A 17,953-nucleotide genomic window follows, 5' to 3' on the forward strand; every position below is an offset into this window, starting at 1 on the left:
CACTAATCTCATCAAGAAAAAAAAGAATTAGAGAATCCAGTTGAAGAAACTTCTTCAATTACCCGAGTATTTTTCGAAATATTCCAACAGAAAAGGGACATTAAGTAAAAACTAATAAAATCTAAAATAAACTATAGACTTTAATTATAATGTATCAACATTGGTTAATTTACTGTAACAAATCATCATACTAACCTAAGATGTTAATAATAAAGGAAACTGGGAGCTCTCTGTATTATATTCTCTGATTTTTGAGTAAATCCAAAACTATTCTAAAAAGTAAAGTTTGATAAAAAGATTTTTAGAAAAGAATTTTAATGTGTTTCAAAGTATGCTCACAATAATTATTTTTTTTTATTTATTTTTTTTTTTTTTGCTGTACGCGGGCCTCTCACTGCTGTGGCCTCTCCCGTTGCAGAGCACAGGCTCCGGACACGCAGGCTCAGCGGCCATGGCTCACGGGCCCAGCCGCTCCACGGCATGTGGGATCTTCCCGGACCGGGGCACGAACCCGCGTCCCCCACATCGGCAGGTAGACTCTCAACCACTGCGCCACCAGGGAAGCCCTGCTCACAATAATTAAATTGTTGTGCATATAAATAAATAAAGAACTACTTAAGTAATATCATATATAGATATTATTACAGGAAAGATGTTCTTTTTAAAAACTATTCTTAGTAATAAGTCATTTGACAGCTAAAATTTGGCTCTGTGGTAGTTTTTATATTTAACAGTTGTAAGATAAATCTAATTAATAGTAGAAGATAACTTGAAAATCCAAATTTTTAAATGTACAAAAAGAATATATTTTTACACTCTATAAAACATTTACGTAAATGTATTAACACTGTATTTTCAGTATGATCAGGGACAACATGACAGTGTCAGTCAAATGTTTTAGTAGTCTGGTATAGAGATGATAAATTATACTAATAACATGTATGTATTAATTGTCTCTGCTGTGTAACAAATTATCACAGACTTTGCAGTCTGAACTAACATACATTTATTATCTCATGGTTTCTGTGGGTCAGGGTCAGTTAAGCCTGGGCAGAGCTTAACTGGGTCCTCCGCTCAATATCTCCCAATGATGCCATCAAGTTACTGGGTGGGCTTTGTTTCTTTCTGGAACTTAGGGTCCTCTTCCAAGCTCCAAGTTTTGTTAGAAGAGTGTAGTTATTTGCAGTTGTAAGACTGAGTTCCATATTTTCTTGCTGACTCTCAGCCAGGGCTCCCTTTCAGCTCCTAGAGCACCCATGCATTTCTTGCCATAATGGTCATCTCATAGGTTCTTGTACAGCGTGGCAGTGTCTCTCTCTCTTTTTTTAAATATAATTTTACTTTTTAAAAATTTATTTACTTATTTTTTTTGTCTGAGTTGGGTCTGTGCTGCTGTGCACGGGCTTTCTCTAGTTGCAGCAAGTGGGGCAGTGCACAGGCTTCTCATTGTGGTGGCTTCTCTTGTTGCAGAGCATGGGCTCTAAGCACTCAAGCTTCAGTAGTTGCAGCACACGAGCTCAGTAGTTGTGGCTCGCGGGCTCTAGAGCACAGGCTCAGTAGTGGTGGCGCATGGGCTTGGTTGCTCTGCAGCATGTGGGATCTTCCCAGACCAGGAATCGAACCATGTCCCCTGCATTGGCAGGCAGATTCCTAACCACTGCACCACCAGGTAAGTCCCACAGTGTCTCTTTAAATGGCTTTCAACACATGTTGTGTTTTCTCTCAGTGCATCCTAATCAAGGCAGTCATAATGCCGATTTATGCCAGTACTGTAGATCTTAATTTTAATCACTCAGTTAAGGCGATGACTTCCAGCTTTATCCACTGTGAAATTATTTCCCCATTGTAATCAATAAGTATATTATGGTGTTATACTTTGAGATTATTACAATTAGCTGTTAGTCATAAAACTTTCAAATACTAATTAAGCATTAATTGATGATTCTTGCTTAGGTCAATTATTATTTTTATGGCTACCAAATTTTATAATTCTACATATTTCAGCTGTCTTTCTACTGTAAGGAAGAACTTTCCCTTCTTAGTTATTTGTTTGCATATATTATTTATATCAATATGGGTTCATGGGTTCTTACTCTGTTCACTGTATTATAATTACCTACTTATATTTATTTCAGTTGATCTAGTCCTGGCAATGCCATTTCATGAAGGACCTCTAGCTCCTTTTAGTAAAGGCTTGAATATAGAAGCCAAAATCTGGACACTGTTCTGTGCTACCGAAGGTCATGGCTTCTTGGCTACATCAAAAGACAGGGTTAGGAAATAAATGAATGTATATGCGTACTTTCACACATATGTATAAACCTCTCTTCTATTTCAATATCTATCGATTATGTATCCATCGATCATCTGCCAATTCCAAACCTGCCACCTACCAATCTGAAGCAGTCTGCCTTTTTCTTTAGTCTCTCCCTTCCCTACTCCTATAGGACCAGTTTCAGATTTCACCTGAGAAGCTCCCAAGGAGCTTTCCAACGAACACAGTAACAAATTGGGATCTCATTATCACAAGATATTAACCTATTTACTCACTCACAGAATACACAGGAAGTACTTTAAGAGTTGCTAACACATAAAAATAGGAAAATGAAACAACAACTGAAGTAAAGGGTTTGTGTTTAGCCTAAGAGCATATTGTCCAAAAACTGTTAATTTTTCTCCCCCTCCTTTCCTATAGTTATACTATTCTTTTGAAATCTACTTGAATTTATGTGTTTCTGTTTATTTTTATGTTAGTATGTTTACTCTATCCCCTTTGATTTCTGAGTTTATTATTTTTTTCAGTATGTGAAACATTAACATAATTTAAAAAGTCAGAGTGGTATAAAAAATATATTCACAGACGTGTTCTTCTCACCCCCTATTATTTCTATTCTTTCTACACTGTATGCTTCCATCTCAACATAAGGAACTAATATTATTGGTTTCTGGCTTATTCTTTCTGTGTTTATCTCTGTATGCATAAGTAAGCAAATACATATTTTTAATTTTCCCTTCCTTTTTCACAAAATGTGTTATTTCTCTGTATGTATAGATATTCTTTTCTATTTTCTTGAAAATCATCCTACATCAGACCTTATAGATCCTTTACATTCCATTTTACAACTGCACGACATTTTGTGGCTATACCAGTTTATTAACCACTCTTCTATGTTTGGGGTATTTACACTGCTTCCAGTATATTGTAAATACAAAAAAAAAATGCTGCAATTAATAAATATACATTTATGTATTTTTATATTATTGGAGGTTTATCTTTAGCATAAACTCCACAAGAAGGGAAATTTTGGAGTCATAAGATCAACACGTATGTTGTTTTGTTAGACATTGTCAAATTCTTCTCCATAAGGATTCTACAGACTGGAATTTGCACCCAAAAAAATGTATGAGTGCCAGATTTCCCACAGCTGTATGAACAAATTCATAGAATTTTAGAAGTGACAAAACAAAAAAAAAAGATGAGATAAAGGATGCACTGCCTAATATTGGGCTACCCTTGATAATTTTATAATGGCAAATAGTATTCCAACACTTTGCATTGAACAAAGATAAAGTATGGCACAGAATGAAATTTACTGGTCTTAGAGATGTAAAACCTAATTCTGTTTCTTCAGTTTTGATAAAAACAGTGAAAATTCTATTTCTTGAATATTCATGTGTCTATAATAATGAGTAAAGTATACCATTTTGTTAAACCTCAATTTCCAAAATGGGGAGAGGGCTATCTACCCCAGGTTAAAAATAACTCATTATGTAATATAATTTCTAAATAAATGGGTTTTATTTAAAATAAACTTTTCCTAAATTTCCTAAAGGTGTATTGAAAAACATATTTTATATTATTTAAAATTATGTTTTTTTAAGAAAACCCATGATATACTAAAGAAAATATCACTTCCCTTTTGGGTGAGGAAAAATAGTTTTTATTTCCCAAGGATTGCATGTAGGTATATATTTTGCAACTCTATTAATTCCAATAATACCTTATCAAAATCTTCTCTTCAAGTTTTCCACATAGATTTATAGGCTCAAACAGAGATGATACACAATCTTTGAGCATAATCAGTGTACTCTGCACTGCAAAATAAGCCTACATGCCTGAGTTCCTTGCCTGAATTCTTCTGCAAACATATTACAACCTGTCTTGTGCTATACATCACTATTAGTAAATGAAATACTGATGTAGTTTTGGTATACTCATTACTGTAGCCAACATTGTAGATTTATTCCATGATATGCATATAATTCAGTTTACTAAACACACAATCTTGATTTATTTGGCTACTTGGAATCACAGAAGTCTTCAAAAGGATTCCTTTTTTCTCCCTAATGCAGCATCTGAAACATTACATTCTCGTCCCTGCTATAAATGCAATCTATATGTCACCCTTAATTTTACATATCCTTTTAGGCCAGGCTTTGACTTTTACATGGTAAAAGGCACAGATCTAATCTGACTTACATAGTCGATATTTGATAATTAAAAAATAAGAATTTCTGATGAAAAAGTTAACTAGAAATGATTGCTACATTTAATCTTTTTTTCTGGTTTAATTAATGCTATAGATATATTATTTGAAATACTAAACCAGATATTTAAAATGCCCTATCATAACTCAATCAATATTAGCTGAATTAGGAGCATCTCCATATTTTAATAAAAACTCTAGTATCTAAATTCTTTATTGCTTCTTGTTTATTCTGTGAGGTAAGAATAGCATTTTATATATTTTTTAAAGCCACTGATTTCCTTTAAATAGAATGAAATCTTCATGTACTGTAACACATTTTTTAAGAATTTTGATACACTACAAGTGAATTCAAGCATTGTTTGATACAATTATTTGTTTAATCTGCTTTTTCTCTCTGCATTGTTTTGCTTCTTCTTTTCTGATTTTTTATCACTTTCCTATAAACCTGGTACAAGCACACACATCAGTGGAAGTATCATTATTTTAGATTTTTAAAATCACATTTGTTTTCCAAAGTAAAACTTTACACACATCATAGTTTCAAGGATTTAAGGATTATTGAAGATTAAAAGATCCATCACATAATGAATAATTGTCATATAATAAATACATTTTGCTCTAAAATTATCATCAGGAAAAACAGGGTATTTTAAATTTGCCCAAAACATTCATGAATAGTCTACATACAAAGACACAGACACATATACACACACACATATGTGTATATATATATACATATATAATATTAAGTAATATATAATGTTATTAAAATAAGAATAAAATGATCACTATTTTTTTCAAGAATTTTTCAACAAGAAAACACAATAATTTAGGCACAAAGAATGTACCTTTTCATGATAAGCAGAGTTATTATACAACATATTAAAAGGAAAATGTTGCATAAGGTTTATCTGCTCAAGGTTAGAGCTTATGTTAATTTATTTAATTAAAATAATTATCATTGAGTTATAAGACTTTTCCTTTACTTATTTGCTTATATTCATCTATTTGTAATGCCAGAACTAAAAGGAAATAGGTTTCCTTTAAATATATAAATATATACATACAAAATATATATACACACAAGTATATTCATACACATATACACACATAGTTGTGTGTATGTGTGTTTGGTTTGTTTCTGTCATCTGACCAACTGGCACTTAACACTTAGGTATTCATTTTCAGTGTTTACCCTATGTTGTATGACTTAATTGACTTATAGCTTAACCACAAAACACATTTGATAATTTGATCTAATGTACATTTCCAGACACTATATATTTTTTCTATCTTTTGCTATTGAAATAAGAATGCATATGAGAGGAAATGCCAGTCATTTTATTTTCTTCCAATTAAAAATTATTGGATATTGCTTCACAAACTAAAACACTAGTGCTTGGTTTAAAAGATTTAACTGCAGGGCTTCCCTGGTGGCACAGTGGTTGAGAGTCTACCTGACAATGCAGGGGACACAGGTTCATGCCCCAATCCAGGAAGATCCCACATGCCACAGAGCAGCTAGGCCCGTGAGCCATGGCTGCTGAGCCTGTGTGTCCAGAGCCTGTGCTCCACAACAAGAGAGGCCACAACAGTGAGAGGTCCACATACTGCAAAAAAAAAAAAAAAAAAAAAAACTGCAAAGGCTATGATTCTATTAAAAATGTGTCCCAAATGTAAAAGAAATAATGTTATTATTTTTAAAGTGAAAAGCTGATTTCAAGCCATATTACAAAGCTATAGTAATCAACACAGTATGGTACTGGCATAAAAACAGACACGTAGATTAATGGAGCAGAACTGAAAGCTCAGAAATAAACCCATGCATGAACACATGTCAGCTGATATTTGACAAGGGATCAAAAAATATTCAGTGGAGAAAAGACAGTCTTCAGTAAATGGTCCCGGGAAAATTGAATATTCACATGCAAAATAATTAAACTATATCCCTGTCTTACAGCACTTACAAAAATTAACCCCATAATGGATTAAAGACTTGAATATAAGACCTAAACCACAAAATTCTTAGAAGGAAACATAGGGAACATTTTTCTTTTTTTCACTTGAGTCTTGCCAATGAATTTTTGGATATAATCCCTAAAGCACAAGCAATAAAATTAAAAATAAACAAGTGAGATTACATCAAACTAAACAAAAAACAAAAAATTGAAAAGACAACCTACAGAATGTGAGCAAACATTTGCAAACCACACATCTGCTAAGGGATTAATATCCAAAATACGTAAGGAACTCATACAACTCAATAGGAAAAAAATAAAAACAAAAATTAATTCATTTAAAAAATAGGCAAAGTGTCCAAATAGATAATTTTTTTTCAAAGAAGTTATTCAATGGCCATGCACATGAAAAGGTGCTCAACATCACTAATCATCAGGGAATTGCAAATAGAAACTACTATAAGATATCACCTCACACCTGTCAGAATGGCTATCATCAAAAAGATGACATAACAAATGCTGGTAAGGACATGGAGAAAAGTGAACACTTGTGCACTGATTTGGAATATACATTGATATAGCCACTGTGGAGACAGTGTGCAGATTTGAAGAAAATTAAAGATAAGACTATTGTATGATAGTGCAATTCAACTTCTGAGTATATATATGAAGAAAACAAAATCACTATCCTGAAGAGATATCTACATTCACATGTACATTGCAGCATTATTTACAATAGCCAAGACATGGAAATACCAAGTGTCCATCAATGGATAGTTAGATAAAGAAATGTGATATACATATGTGTATATCACATTTCTTTACCTATCTATCTATCTATATATATATCACATTTTTTATCCATTTATTCATTGATAGACACTTAGTATTTCCATATCTTGGTGATTGTATACACGCAGACACCCCCCCACACACAAACACACACACAGACACACACTGGAATACTATTCACCCATAAAAAAGGGAAATTCTGCCATTTGTGACAACATGGATGGACCTGGAAAGCATTATGCTAAGTGAAATAAGTCAGACAAAAAATACAAACACTGAATGATCTCACTTATATGTGGAATATAAAACAAAGCAAAACAAAACAAAACAAAAAATCCAAATAAACTCATAAAAACAGTGACCAGATTTGTGATTGTCAGAGGTGGGGTTGGGGGAGGTGACAGGGGAATATGGTAAATTTGGTTAAAAGATACAAATTTTCAGTTTTAAGGTAAATAAGTTCTGGGATGAAATGTACATGATGAAACTATAGTTAACAATACTGTATTGTATATTTGAAAGTTGCTAAGAGAGTAGATCTTAAAGTTCTTATCAGAAGGAACAAAAAAAATGTAATTATGTGAAGTGATGATGACAAGTAAACTTATTGTGGTAATCATTTTGCAATATTTCAAATCTTTATAATGCACACCTTAAACTTATACAATATATGTTGGTTATATCTCAATAAAATAGGGAAAAAATAAAATGAAAGGCCACAACTTTGCTTAATTTCTCTATTCCATGTCTGTTTCTTAACATAGTATGTTAAAATCTCTTTATATCATAATACTTTTCCCTAAACCCAATAGTTAAACTCATATTTTGGTGTTAGGAAAATACATTATCTGAAAAACTTCAAAAACTAAAAAAAAAATCATGTCTTTAGAAGTCCAAATGTGTTTCCATGTACTTTTAAAATATAAGAATGCTTGAGATTATTATTCAGCTTTTTCTAGAGAACAAAAACACTAACGGGGGAAATTTTTTCAGTATTTCAGATTACTACAATTTATGTGGTGGCATTAGTGATAGAACGAAACTGTGAAAATATAAATCGATGGTGTAGTAACAATCTTTGTTGAAATTTTTAATGTGAATAATAATGAGAAAAGCTTATAAGAATAGCATTTAGATCTTTGGTTTTTGTAAATGGGTAGATAATGCTACAAATAAATTAAGGTGAGAAAGACTGAAGAAGATAATAGTTTTTATTAGAGTAATGAAAAGTAAGAACTCTGTTATAGCCATATTAAGTATGAGATACCTGTTAGACATGTAGTCTTTTATCCATAGCTTATCATATGAGATTTAAGCTCAGGGGAGATAATGAGACTGGAGAGAGGTGGAAATAAATTCAGGAGACTGAGTGAACTCAACAGAGAGTAAAGAAAGTAAAGAGAACTCTGAGGCATATTTAATTTTATAGAAGAGAAGGATGAACCAGAAGCAGATTATTAGGGAAAACCACAAAAATTATGAAGGAAATAACAAGAAGGGGGGTAGGAAATTGGACTCAATCAGAATGCAGATGTTGTTAGCTCTATTGAGATAATTGGTCTCATCGAAGGAGAGATTACATTAATAATCAAAATTTTAAGTTAATGTGCTAGAGTAGGTTCAAGTGAAAATTTTACATGATCACTAGGCATAACCAAGAGTTCAGTAGGTGACAGCAGGAAGAAATGGTATGGATGACCTATACAGACAAAAGATTTTACAAGAGAAAGGAGTATGTTAAGGAGAAAGGAAAATAAATGGGTGTATAGCAAAAAGGGAAAACAGGAAGCGTAGTTATCACACTTTTTTAGAATGAAGGCAAAGAGAGATGATGGAGGAAATAAGCTTCCAATTAAGGAGTGTACAGATTAAGGAGAAATCTCAGAAAATAACCACAGATCAGTTAACACCAGGAGGTGGAAGAAATTTTCAGAGAAGAAATTGAGAAAAACTGGACATTCAGTAAAGGCAGATTTATGGTTCCAGTGAAAAGACTTGAGAGGACAAGCAAAAAGAGGATTGTCATAGATTGAGATATACAAATCAATATAGAAATAAAAGCCTGGGTGATGATGGATGAGGTAGCTACTTGTGGTGACAGAGGTAAACAGGCACATCAGGATACGATTACATCTGCTAGTCTAATGAAGGAACATTGGCAAATGAGCCAAAAATCTTCTACACTTAGTTTCATGGTATGATAGAGACGGCCTTAGGTGACTTGTCTCCCAATAGATTTGGCAGTTTGGAGAAAAGAGCACTTTTATGGGAAAGCAACACAATAAAATTTCAGGTTATCTTAGCTGTAATAAGGCTTGAGATAAAGCCAATAACCTTTAATAAGGTATATATTATAATCCAAACTCTAATGATAAGGAAACTAAATCACAGAGCAGTTAAGTGTTTTCCTCCTTGAAAAACCACTAGTAACTCTTATGGTTTGAGCATATTAGAGTAGCTGGGACTGGACTATCACTCCCTCAAAAACAGTTAGAAGCCTGGAAAAAGATATGAGACAACTGTCTTTTCCCATTGGACAACAGACAACTCAGGACTGTGACCCCTAGGAAAACAAAAACAAAGCAGGTGAACTCTACAACTGCTCAGCCTCTCTACCTGAAAACGCTTTCCAGATTATGTTACACTGAGATGAAACCAACTTTTACATTGCATTGAAAAGACATATATCACAGTTCAAAATGGCTGAGGTGTCTGGAATACTTGCAGATTATTAGAGAAAAGAGCATTGCATTGAGAAACAACTCCAAGAATGTGATGAAGTGGTCCTTGAGTTTGTGACTGACAACTAAGCCACATATATATAGCATGAAATTCTATGAGGCTGGGCAAAATTTAACTCCAGTGCAGTAAAATGAAAAGTTCCCAAAACTCACACAAGATTAGGAGATATTTGAGTACTGACCACTGTATTGATGAGTCCTTGCTGAACCTACTGTACTTCAGTGGAGAACCCCATCAAGGTCATGTCTGACTAGTGGGCTATACTAGCAATACAGTAATGGGTAAAAGAATTTAAAACTTTTACTTAAAAGTTTAAATAAATACATGACAGAAGATCTAGATGATCCATGCATATCTGATCTGCCAGTGCAAACAAAGACCTCTATTTTTTAAAGAAATACAACAAACCCAGTATCTATCAACATGAAATGTACAGCAATATACAGCAACCAAATAAAACTCCCTAGATATGTAAAAAAATGTAAAATATAATCAATAAATAGAAGAACAATTAGTCTATAGAGAGAGACTCTTAAAAAAATCAATGATAAAACAGGCTAGCAAGTACTTGAAAAGAGTTGTTACAAGTACAATAAATATTCTCAAGAATTTAAAGAAAATCACAAACATAAAGAGAGAAATGGAAGATAAAAATTAGAATCAAATGAAGCATTTAGCAATGAAGTGAAAATATGTGAAATAAAAATTTTACTGGTCAGAATAATAGGAGATAAGAAACTCAAAAGAGTAGATTAATTAATTGGAATGTATGACATTTGAAATGATAAACATGCACACACAAAAAAAGGCTCAAAATAAATGAAGAATCTCAGAAATCTATTGGGCAATATGAAAAGATCTGAAATATGTTTATCAAGTCCATAAAATAAAAGTGTGGAAGGGGAAAGAAGAAGGCAGAAAATAAAATAATCATGAATATTTTTTAAATTATATGAAAACTATAAGCACACAAATTTAAGAAGCTTAATAAACCTCAGACAGGCTTAAACCAAAAAAAACACAACAGGGCATATAATAATTAAATTGTTGAAAACCAGGGATATATAGAAACTCAAAAGGAGCAAGAGAAAAAAGACACATTACAGACAAAAGAACAAGAAGAGTAACCATAGACTTATCATCAGAGAAAAGGTAAGCCAGAAGAAAGTAGAAAGATCTTCAAAGCATTTGGGGGAGGAGATCATCAATCCACAATTCTATATCCAATAAAAATAGATTTCAAAAAGAATGTGAGACATCTACTTCCGGCCATGAAAAATTAACTTCTATGGCAATTGTCCTCTTGCCATAAACAACTAGAAAATTAGACAAAATATATAAAATCACTCTTCTTGGGTATTGGACCAAGGCAGCACAGAATTACAATCTCTGAGAAGACAGAACCAAATAAGGTAGCTCTATAATTGCTCAGCTAACTGCTCAGAAATAGTCTGTAGCACAGAGAGGGAGAACTCAAACACAGCTAGGAATGCCCTGAATTGGGAGGATAGAGATAAGAGTACAAGGGATTGAAGTGGCTACAATTAGCGAGCATAGAACCACAGAAGAGGAAACTGGGGAGGGAGAGAGAGAGAGAAAGAGAGATCACACCAGACATCTGCAGGTGAGTCCAATGGAATGGAATGCTTGATTGAATATTGGCTGAATACTGTTCTATATGTGCATGGTGTACAGTCAATGAAGCCAGGAGGAAACTATTGAAAAAAAAAAAATTAAAAAGACAGGACTCTCTGACTATTTCTCCAGCCAGAATGAAAGATTTATGTGGTGACAATAGTGTTGGAGAAAAGATGTTAGAAGCATTTACTGATTGAAAAATAGTAACATATATTAAGTAATTGGATAGGAATAATAATGAGAAAGGGAAAAGTAAAGGATGGCACATCAAACAAGTTCAAGAAACTAGTTAAATAATGTTACAAATATTCAACAGATGAAATAGTTTTTGAAAGCATTGTGTATTAAGAACCGTATTTGGAATGGTGTTTTTCACAGAATTAGAACAAAAATATCTTACAATTTGTATGGATACACAAAAGACCCCAAATAGCCAAAGCAATTTTGAGAAAGGAAAATGGAGTGGAAGAATCAGGCTCCTTGACTTCAGATTATACTACAAAGCTATAGTAATCAAGACAGTATGGCACTGGCACAAAAACAGAAATATAGATCAATGGAATAGGATAGAAAGCCCAGATATATATCCACACACCTATGGTCACCTAATCTACGACAAAGGAGGCAAGAATATACAGTGGAGAAAAGACAGTCTCTTCAATAAATGGTGCTGGGAAAACTGGACAGCTACTTGTAAAAGAATGAAATTAGAACATTCTCTAACACAATATACAAAAATAAACTCAAAATGGATGAAACACCTAAATGTAAGACTGGACACTATAAAATTCTTAGAGGAAAACATAGGCAGAACACTCTTTGACATAAATTGCAGCAAGATCTTTTTTGACCCACCTCCTAGAGTAATGGAAATAAAAACAGAAATAAGCAAATGGGGCCTAATGAAACTTAAAAGCTTTTGCACAACAAAGGAAACCATAAACGAGATGAAAAGACAACACTCTCAGAATGGGAGGAAATATTTGCAAATGAAGCAACTGACAAGGGATTAATCTCTAAAATACACAGACAGCTCATGCAGCTCAATATCAAAAAAACAAACAAGCCAATCAAAAAATGGGCAGAAGACCTAAATAGATATTTCTGCAAAGAAGACATACCAATGACCAACAAACACATGAAAAGATGCTCCACCTCACTGATTATTAGAGAAATGTAAATCAAAACAACATTGAGATATCAACTCACACTGGCCAGAATGGCCATCATCAAAAATTCTACAAACAATAAATGCTGGAGAGAGTGTGGAAAAAAGCGAACCCTCCTACACTGTTGGTGGGAATATAAATTGATACAGCCACTATAAAGAACAGTATGGAGTGTCCTTAAAAAGCTAAAAATAGAACTACCGTATGACCCAGCAGTCCAACTCCTGGGCATATACATGGAGAAAACCATAATTCAAAAAGATACATGCACCCCAATGTTCACTGCAGCACTATTTACAATAGCCAGGACATGGAAGTGACCTAAATGTCCATCAACAGAGGAATGGATAAAGAAGATGTGGTCCCCTCCTTATCATCAATGTGTTAATGCTTAACACATTTCACCTTTCAAAGAAAGAGATGATAAGGAGTGGCCAGTATGTGTACTTATCGGGAAAAATATAGTAAAGGCCCCACTGCTCAGTCCAAGATACCTAAAATGAGAAAAATGGAAAGGCTGTAACTTATACTGGACCAGTTGACAGATTATCCACTAAAATATCTATTAGCTAACATCTTTGGTATTGCTATTATAGGGGTACTCAAAGCTTGTGCCTGCATGTTGGTAAGATTTTCTTTAAAGCAACATTGGTCCAAACATACAAAAGTCAACATATTTAGCCATCTTCTTTTTGAGGGGATATATACAATGGAATATTACTCAACCACAAGACGGAACGAAATTGTGCCATTTGCAGAGACATGGATGGATATAGAGACTGTCATACAGAGTGAAGTAGGTCAAAAAGAGAAAAACTAATATCATATAATATCATTTATATGTGGAATCTAGAAAAATGATACAGATGAACTTATTTGCAAAGCAGAAATAGAGACACAGACATAGAGAACAAACATATGGACACCAAGTGGGGAAGGAGGGGTGGCATGAATTGGGAGACTGGGATTGACATATACACACTGTTGATACTATGTATAAAATAGATAACTAATGAGAACCTACTGTATAGCACAGGGAACTCTACTGATTGCTCTTTGGTGACCTAAATGGGAAGGAAATCCAAAAAAGAGAGGATATATGTACACGTGTGGCTGATTCATTTTGCTGTATAGCAGAAACAAACACAACAGTATAAAGCAACTATACTCTAATAAAAATCAATTTAAAAAATTTTTAAATTAAAAAACTCTATTGGGTCATATTATATGTGAAATGCCTATTATACATCCAGGAGATGTAATAAATTAATAAGATATCAAATGAGTTTAATCAACTATTAAACAATGGATGTCATTATAGATCCTAGTGATATAAAAAGGATAATAAAGATAATTAAAATGAATTCCTAAAAACATAAATATCAAAAGCTCATTCATGAAGAATTAAGTAATCTGAATAAACTTTATCTCTTAGTAAAAATGGAAGTCATAGCTAATAAACCTTCTACAGGAAACCTTGGAATCAAATGGCTTCAAAAAATCATTCTACAAAACATTTAACGAGGAAATACCAAGTGTGCATAAAATCTTCCACTAAATAGAAGAAGGAAAATCACTTCATACATCATTTTTTGAGGCCAGCATTTACCTAATATAATTGGCAGCAAAGACTGTTACAAGAAAATTACCAAAAAAATAACCCCCCAAACAAGAAACAAAACAAAACAAAGACCCTAAAGATCAATATTCCTCATGAACTTAAATGCAAGGATCTGACACAATTTTGGTAAATCAAATCCAGTAACATGCATAAACTTATAAGACATCAGAACCAGATAGAAATTATTCCAGTAATACATTTGATTTTCATATTAGAAAAACTAATTAATTTAACTTGTATTATCAGATTAAAATGGAATAAAACACATGATCATCTAGTTAGATGCAGAAAAACAAAATTCAATACCCATTTTTGATAAATATTTTATGTGTACTGGGAATTAGAGAATTTCTTCAACTTAAATAATTAACATAAAACATAAATCTAGCATGATAATGGTGAAAGAATGAACAGATTTATCCCTAGGTTGGAAAACTAATCAAGAATGTTTGTTCTTACCACTTTTATTCAGCATTGTGCTGGAAGAGCTAGTTAATGTAATAAAACAACAACAAAAAATAAATGTAAGTCATATGGTTTAGAAGAAGTGAAAATGACTAATTACAGATGAGATGATTGCATACATAGAAAATACTTTAAAATCAACAAAAAAGCTACTAGAACTCATAAGTGAACATGGCAAGTGACAAAGGTCAGCATACAAAAAATAAATTGAATTTCCACATAACCAGCAATGGAAAATATGATTCAAACATGCAACACAAATGGGAAATAACCAAGTGAATAACCAAATAACCAAATAACCAAAATGAAATATAACAAATAAATTAAATAAGATATGTGATATATTCCCAAGATAGTGATAGAAAATCCAATGCTCACAGACATCCTGGTACCGGACAGAGGATAGTGGTCAGAGAATAAAAGAACAAATTTTTCACAACTTGGCAAGTTGACATCACTTAATCTTATAAAGTAACATGAATCATGGGAAAAATTGCTTTCAATGAACCTGAGCACTGAAAGAAGAGGAAAAGCACCACACAGAAGGAAAGCGCCATGGGGGAACCTGAATTCATCTCAACACCAAAACCATGGAATCACTGCTTGACATGGAATTTTGAGATTACTCACATACATTGCAAGATAACTGAGATTTATTTATTTGAGCCATACTTGAATATTAAGTAATGTGAAGTACAATAGAAAACACTTCTTTAATATCTCCTGCAATTATTCCTCTATCACCAAAGGCTGCTTAACCTCTAATTTGTGTTTCATGAATAACACTGGCTCCTCCCCACTGCACTCTGTAATCTGAAGTGGATCTCAACCCTCTCTCTACTAATGACGGTGCTGATCCAGCATTCAGACTCTGCTTAACATTTGTTTCTTGCACTCATGGATTTCATCATGGTTGATTGTTTTATGTTTCTTTTCATAAAGCCTAAGGTATTTGTCTCATTTGTTGTTGAATTTTTTTATTGTTAATTCCAAGTTTAAGCTCCTTGAATTGAACAATTAAAAAAATGAATAAAAGTTTTTCCAGGATAGATATATATACACCTTAAATAACACCATATTTGTATGTGTAAGACATATGCAAGATGCTTAATTTTTAAAATGTATCCTACATCTTTATGCATTAGTTCATATATGATAAAATTTTATATAAGCATACTGCATTTTTGCAAAATAGGAAAAATACACCCTATTCAGAATATTGTCAAAGATAATTTACAATATTGTCTCTAACTATTAAGTTTTATATAAAAAACAAAATCTTTCTTGGGATCCATCTACAGAAAAATATATAGATGTAAACCTATATATATATATATATATATATGTAAAAATACTCCTATATAATTAGTAATAGGATAATTGGAAACAACCTAATTTTCCATCTATAGGGAATTAGCTACATAACTAATGATATATATAATGCAAAATATTTATACAGATATTTAAAAGAAATGACTTGCTCATTTAAGAAATATGTGCATCTTCTATAGTAAGGGAAAGAATCAATAAAGAAGGAGCATAATAAGGTTACACATTTTTCTAAAAATATATGGTTTGGAATTTTCTACTGATTAACTTTCTTATATTTAAAAATTTATAGGCAGCATACACGATTTTTCAAATTCAGTTGCTATAAAAAAAGAGACCTAAACAGTTAAATATATCTAAAGGATGTACAGATCTAAATTTTTCAGTTTTTAACTATTTATTTATTTTAATACCCTTGTTTCTATAACAAGAAAACTAATTTATCTTAACAAAAACACCAATAATAATTTGGATTTAACTATAATAAATGCAGGGAGGGAGGTCAAATAAATATATAGATAAAAAGACCACTAAGTTTACAGCAGTTGTGGTTCAAATAAAAGTATTATTATTAGTTAATAAAATCTATATATTTTGCCATTTTATTTTAATAAATCTTAATATTATGATAATAATAATTAGTAAGCCAATAATTCAATTAAGCAAGAAACATGATTAAGTAAATATTAATAAATGTATAGGTAATTTGTTAAATCACCAAATATTTTATTTTATTTATTTATTTTATTATTATTACTTTTTATACATCTTTATTGGAGTATAATTTCTTCACAATGCTGTGTTAGTTTCTCTCGTACAGCAAAGTGAATCAGCCATATGCATACATATATCCCTATATCCCCTCCCTCTTGAGCCTCCCTCCCACCCTCTTTATGCCACCCCTCTAGGTCATCGCAAAACACCGAGCTGTTCTCCCCGTGCTCTGCTGCTTCTTCGCACTAGCTATCTATTTTACATTTAGTAGTGTATATATGCCGATGCTTCTCTCACTTCACTCGTGTCTCCCTCCCTGTCCCCCTGTCTTCAAGTCCGTTCTCTATGTCTACGTCTTTATTCCTGCCCTGCCACTAGGCTCATCAGTACCATTTTTTTTAGATTCCATGTATATTTGTTAACATACAGTATTTATTTTTCTCTTTCTGACTTACTTCACTCTGTATGACAGACTCTAAGACCATCCACCTCACTACAAGTACCTCAATTTCGTTTCCTTTTATGGCTGAGTAATATTCCATTGTATATATGTGTCACATCTTCTTATCTATTCATCTGTTGAACATTTAGGTTGCTTCCATGTCCTGGCTATTGTAAATAGTGCTGCAATGAACATTGTGTCATGTGTCTCTTTTTGAATTATGGTTTTCTCAGGGTGTATGCCCAGTAGTGGAATTGCTGGGTCATATGGTAGTTCTATTTTTAGTTTTTTAAGGAACCTCCATACTGTTTTCCATAGTGGTTGTATCAATTTACATTCCCACCAACAGTGCAGGAGGGTTCCCTTTTCACCACACCCCCTCCAGCATTTACTGTTTCTAGATTTTTTGATAATGTCCATTCTGACCAGTGTGAGGTGATACCTCATTGTACTTTTCATTTGCATTTCTCTAATAATTAGTGATGTTGAGCATCTTTTCATGTGCCTCTTGGCCATCTGTATGTTTTCTTTGGTGAAATGTCTATTTAGGTCTTCCACCCAGTTCTTAATTGGGTTGTTTGTTTTTCTGATGT

This window comes from Phocoena sinus, chromosome 4 (assembly GCF_008692025.1).
Source record: "Phocoena sinus isolate mPhoSin1 chromosome 4, mPhoSin1.pri, whole genome shotgun sequence".
In the NCBI taxonomy this organism is placed as follows: Eukaryota; Metazoa; Chordata; class Mammalia; order Artiodactyla; family Phocoenidae; genus Phocoena; species Phocoena sinus.